Below are 6,339 nucleotides of genomic sequence, written 5' to 3'. Positions count from 1 at the left end.
TGTTCCTAAGTCTCAGTCTTAGGAGACACTTCTTGATTAATCAAATATGTTGCAGCAGTTGATATGTCAATCACAACTTTGCATGCTGGAATAATTATACTCGATGCATAGTCCTTTGTACCAAATGGTTGTTGATTCAAAAAAGAAACAACACCATACAAGATTTTTAAAAAGACGTAAATATCCCTCGTCATTTGAAAATGTAAATAGCCATGGAAAACTTATCTTACCATATTTGCTTTAAGTAGAATCTATTGTTTTCATACCTGTAGATGATAATCACGTAATGTCATGTCACTAGGTGATAAATAAAGTGTCTAATGAGTTGAGAAAAAATGGATTACCATATCTTCCAACTATAAACTAAAATAACCACATAATATACATGGTTGTGGGTGTCGTTCAAATTACCATGATTGCAGTTTCTAACGCATGCCAACCTAACTATGCCCTTACCATTGAGCTGGTTAGCTTAAAGAAAAAATTATTTATAATGTTCTGTATGTTATTAAGCCAAATCTATCGGCAATTTATCTAGCAAATCTTCTATGAGCTATTTTTTCATCAAGTTCAGCTAGTTCATTGTATCTATTTGTGTTGAAGAAGACATGTTTCATGTAACAAATAAAGAAAACATCTTGAGGTCATAACGTATAGTTATTATTCCAATCATGTTCGTAGAGAAATCATTCAATTTCCTCTAAATACTTTTTGGAAGATATGGAGTTTACTTTTGAGGCATTTTCTTGTTTTGGAGGATGTTGGCATATTTGATTATGATAGTTAGTTTTGGAAGTGTTATTTTTAATGTTTACATAGTTTTGAATTCTAACATAACTTTTGGTTTTATGTTTTGTAAGCCTTACATTGTGCTTGTGGTAGTTCATATTTAATTTAACACATTTCTTTAATTTAACAAATTTCATGGTTCATTGATAAGGATTTTCCAGGTCCTGCTTTAGTCGGACTTTGATAGAAAAGTAATTATCAAGCCTCTATTCTCCTCTGTTTTCTTCATTATGCATTAGGTTTATCATTTGTTTTCCTGAGTTTTCAACTTTTACATCAGACCTATGTTTGAACCTTGAAAATATAATTCTCAATATAACTATTATTTTTTATTTTTTTTTATTTTGTGCATCAAACTTTATGCAAGCTTGCACAATAAAAAGTCTACTCAAGAGTACATTAAGCCAAAGGTAGCTAAAGTTCATGTATTTCCAATTCTAGAGTCAAAACATTTGTTATACTTTGCTTTCAAGAAACAACAATATACTTTCATTTATTTGAAAAGATAGATCTAGTATTGGATACCTCATTGTGCTAAAGTTTAGGTATGTCCAATTCCAGAGTCTAAAGAATATGCAATAATCATCCAAAGCACATAAACCCAAATTCTGGCATACAATAATCAAATTAACATATGAATAAGGTTTAGATCTTACCTTGATTGTTATGTAGTAATAACAATCTTAATTCCTTTTGATCTTGACCTTTGAAAGCTTAGTTCCTCAAATGTTGCACCTCTAATGGAGTCGCAAACACCATGAGCAACAAGATGAACAAGGAGAGAGTGAGGAGGCACCAAAAACTTCCTAGGGTTTCTCTTAGAAGGTTAGGGATGTTTTTGGCTTGCCAAGGGTTCCCATTATACTTCGGCTCTTAGGGTTTTCAACTAGGAAACCCTAATCTGACTGTTTAGGCCCTAAGCAGCCCATGGACTCCCTCCTTAGAAGCCTTGGATGAATTCTAATGGGTTTCCCCATAGATTTCGTCCACTTCAACTTCTATGGAGTTCATTAGCCCAATATTCAACATCACACAATTGACAGTTCTGGTCCCCTTTATTTAATTAATGTCTTTTAGCCACAACATTAATTCTTATTAATTGTTGACTTGTCACACCCCAAAACCGAGAACGGCGGAATACATTCTGGGGTGGAGGACGTCATGTCAAGTATCACAACATATGCAGTATAGTAATCAAAGTACAACAGCCATTGCATTAATCGTAATAATTTTACAAAGGTTACATTTCATAGAAACATCAAAGTAAATACAGAACATAACATAGATGCAGCTTGGTTCTAAGCTGACTTCGCAAAAGCTCCCGGGATGTACTTGTCTATCGATGACCTGAGAAAACAAGTTATTTTGAAAGTGAGTATCAGCATTTTTATAATGCTGGTGAGTTCATAAGTATTTAATGACATTAGTATAAATACACATTCTTATTCAAAATAACCTCATGAAAGATAATGGTTTAGAATCTACGGAGTATTAGAATTCTTTCCAGAAAATCCTATATTTTCTAAATAAAAGCAGTCTTCTACCAAGACCCAATTGTTTATGTTTAAGGAATAATTTCCCAAAAAGTACTATCATTATCAAAATATAGTTTTTACTTTAAAGGAGTTATGAGAAAAGCCTCAAGTAAAAATAATAAGGGAAAATCATATTTTTTTTATCAGCAGGAACACTACTGGCTTAAAAGTAAATAAAACTTAGACTCCAGGTGGGACGCCTAGCAAAGTCTAAAAATAAGTAAAACATAGACTCCAAGAGGGTATTGAAAGGACAATACGCCTGGCGCAGTCTAGGACAAGGAAACACAGACTCCAGACAGTATCAAATGAACGATATAGCTAGCAAAGTCTAAAACAAAGAAACACAGACTCCAAACAGTATCAAATGAACGATACAGCTAGCAAAGTCTAAAACAAAGAAACATAGACTCCAGACAGTATCAAATGAACAATACAGCTAGCAAAGTCTGAAACAAAGGAAAACATAGACTCTAGGAGGGTATCAAATGAAGGATACGCCTGGCTCGGTCTAAATAAAAGGGTGGATATAAGGGTGAATGTGAACTCGTATGTAACCATGCTGATTGACGATCGAATCCTTGATGACCCTCCAGGTCATGCGATGTATAGTTACATCTATCACCCATTGGGCCTTACCGGCTCGGACTTTAGCTAGCAGTCAAGGTGTGGGAGTGTCTGTCCCGCATATATCTATACACATGATGCCCACTCTCCCTCCAGGAGACTCTGGTTAGACGGCGATGGCGCTTGGAAGTGGCGTATCGAAAAATAGTACGTCACATTCTATTTAAGGTAGTATAGTAACAGTATAGACTCACGAATGAACTGAATCTTGTGGAATTCTTCATACTAGAAAGAGTAAATAAAATCTCCTAACTATTCCTATAATAGTTACTAATGTTTCAGGTATATGAATGATGAATGGAAGGATGCCTTAGCTACCCAAAGGAAATGAACTGGTTGATGGAAACCTTTATGTCTATACATGTATACATAATATATAAGTAATAATTAAACGACCTTCGGACGGATAACTGATACCCTAGAACAACATCCAAACAAGGAAAATGAGGTAGGGCAAGCTAGCCTTCCTAAGTCCTTTAAACATTACTTATATAACTATACATATACAAGCATGCATTTAACAATATAAAAGCATGAAGGAAACTTTGGTAAAACCTTTGGAAAACTTTACAATTAAGAATTTACAACTTGATTTCAGTTTATAAAAACAAGCTTTGAAAACCTTTGGAATACCTTTGAAAAACCTTTGGAATACTTTTGATAATCTAAAAGAGAAATTCATACTTTAAACAAGATTTGAAAACGAGATTGGAAACCTTTTGCTGTATGAAGCAGTTTAACATGTAAAAATCAATTTGATATACAATTATTAATCACATGTGATTGATATAATAACTCTATAGTTCAACTTGTATTCCCCCCATAAAAGCATTTAAAATCATTTAAAAGGTTAATTCAGGGGTATGAACTCACCTGACGTGGGCGATTCGGATGAACGGACGGTATAGGACGCTAGGTGCCAAGTGAGGACTTGAACGCACACTCGGATCCTATTTAACATGTAATGATCCATTTAAGTATCTAACTAGTCATTTAGTAACTAATTAAACAAGTAAGGATGTCCTAATACATGAAAAACACTTTGTTGTAAATGTTAGGAGCACCAAGGGTTGCATATGAAGAGTGTATAGACTCACATTGGAGTTTACTCTTCAAATGATGGCCTTTAGGGGTGTTTACGGTTCCTGGACCATAACCCCCATGATTTTACGGCCATAAACTCATGGTAGTGGTGCCATGGGGTGTTTAAAGTTCTTATCTCACTCAAGGAATTAAGCTAGACTCGAATCTAGGGCATAGGAAGTGATTAGGGCTCCATGTGGACTTTTAGAGGAGTTTTCGGTTGTAAACACATGATTTTACAGCCATAAACTCATGTGTTCCCAATCATTTTGTGTTTTGATGTTCCTAGATTAAGCATGCAAGGCCCTAGTCAATTATACAAGCCATAGGGGAGGGTTAGGGGCACCATATGACCCCTTTATGGAGTTTACGGCCCATGGACCATTTCCTTAGGGTTTTGCGGCCGTAAACCCTATGAGGAGATGGTTTCATTGATGATTTATGTCCCTCATTCAATGGTGGTTGGTTCTAGACTAAGTTCTGGTCATAAGGAAAGAAGGAAAGGCATCTTTGCACCCTTAAAGGGAGTTTACAGCCCAAGAACATCCCTTTGCTGTAAACTCTTATTCATCCTTGTTTCTTGATGTTTTCTAGGCCCTAAAAATGTTAAACCTAGTGTATAATGAGTTAGGATAAGAGTACTTACGATCTAGGAGCTTGAATGGTCGATTTTTGCCAAGAACACTAGTGTATGTTCTTGGTGTTCTTGGTGAATCTAAGAACACTTGAAGATCAAATCAACTGGAATGATTTCACGGATGGAATGGTGTAAGATCACTAGAAAAGTCAAAATATCAACTAGTTAGGACAAGAAACTTACGAGTTTTGATGATCGGGAACGAAGAACGGAATGCTAGTTGAGAGGATTTGGGCCAAAGGAAAGGATGGAATGAACAAATGGCCAACATCTCACCATATAAGGTGGAGTTTACGGCCGTAAACTCCCATGTGGTGGTCGTGAACTCCAGGTAGGTGTGTTTCCGGCCCGTTTGTTGTACTATAGCTTCGGCAGATAAACCCCAACACTTATTCCTTAAGTGTACCAGGCTCAAAATGCTCGAACATACTCTAAATTGTGCTAAATGATAGTAGGAATAAGTCTGACATTTATTTGGGTTAAATGGCTGAGTTTCCAAGGCAATAGAAAATTTCGGGTTGTCATATGACTAATAATAATTAAACAATATGATTTATCTTTTAATATATTATTAATATAATATATTAATAAATCATAATTAATCCTTTTTCTCCTTAATTCATCATATCAGTTGCTATGGTGAAGGCAACCAAAAAGGACCATGCTCTTAATCGGGTCAACTACAAACCAAAATAGTTATGGGATTAGACACCTAATCTAACAAGACCTTGGAGTGTTTCCATCGCATCCTTAATCAAAACCTGGGGGGTTCCCGAGGCATTAGGCTAATACCATGTGGGGGTTCCCATGACACCTGGAGTAAGACCTTGGAGGGTTTCCAGGGCATCCTTATATGTTTGTATGTATGGCTTATCTAGCTTATATGATTGATATGGATTTCATGATTATGTGAATTATGTGGGGTGTGCTCTAGGGAACTCACTAAGCATTAGCTTACAGTTTGTTGGTTGTTTCAAGTACTTTGGGATCTAAGGGAATGGGCCCGGCCTAAGGGCACAACATGCATTTTAGGATCTGAAGTTATGGATTTTGAAAACAATTGTGATTGAAATTTCAAATTTATAGAAATGAATTTCTTAATTAAAACTGGAAAAAAATTATTGGGATTGGGGATGTTACATTTATTATGATAGATTTGTACACATTACACATTACGTATTTTTTAAAGTAATACTTTTACGTAAATAAAAAGGATATAATCATTAATAAAGTAAGTAATTCAATATATACTAATAAAAAATATTTACATAATTTATAAAATGATTTTGAAAATTTAGGTGTAAACATTAAACATTTTTTTAAAGTAAAATTTCGAAATAAATGCAAACGAAATAATAATAATTAGGCTGTTCAATGTATACTAATAAAAAAGCTATTGACATATTCACATGGTGGACATAACACTGGATTTCTTTTATCCAAATATAATTTTATATATTTGCGTTTGTCTTTTGGATCGTTTGAATCCATATTATGTTTTTATCTTTAAAACAATAGTAAATACTAAAATAAAATTATGATGCAAAAATGTTATCAAATTATAAAAGTTCAACTATTAAAATGGAGACATTATAAATTTATATGTGTAGTTATAAAAAATAGTGTTAATCACTACACATTGTACATGACTTGAGTTCGTAACATGTA

This window comes from Lactuca sativa, chromosome 8 (assembly GCF_002870075.4).
Source record: "Lactuca sativa cultivar Salinas chromosome 8, Lsat_Salinas_v11, whole genome shotgun sequence".
NCBI lineage: Eukaryota > Viridiplantae > Streptophyta > Magnoliopsida > Asterales > Asteraceae > Lactuca > Lactuca sativa.
Note: the sequence above shows the minus strand (reverse complement) of the source record.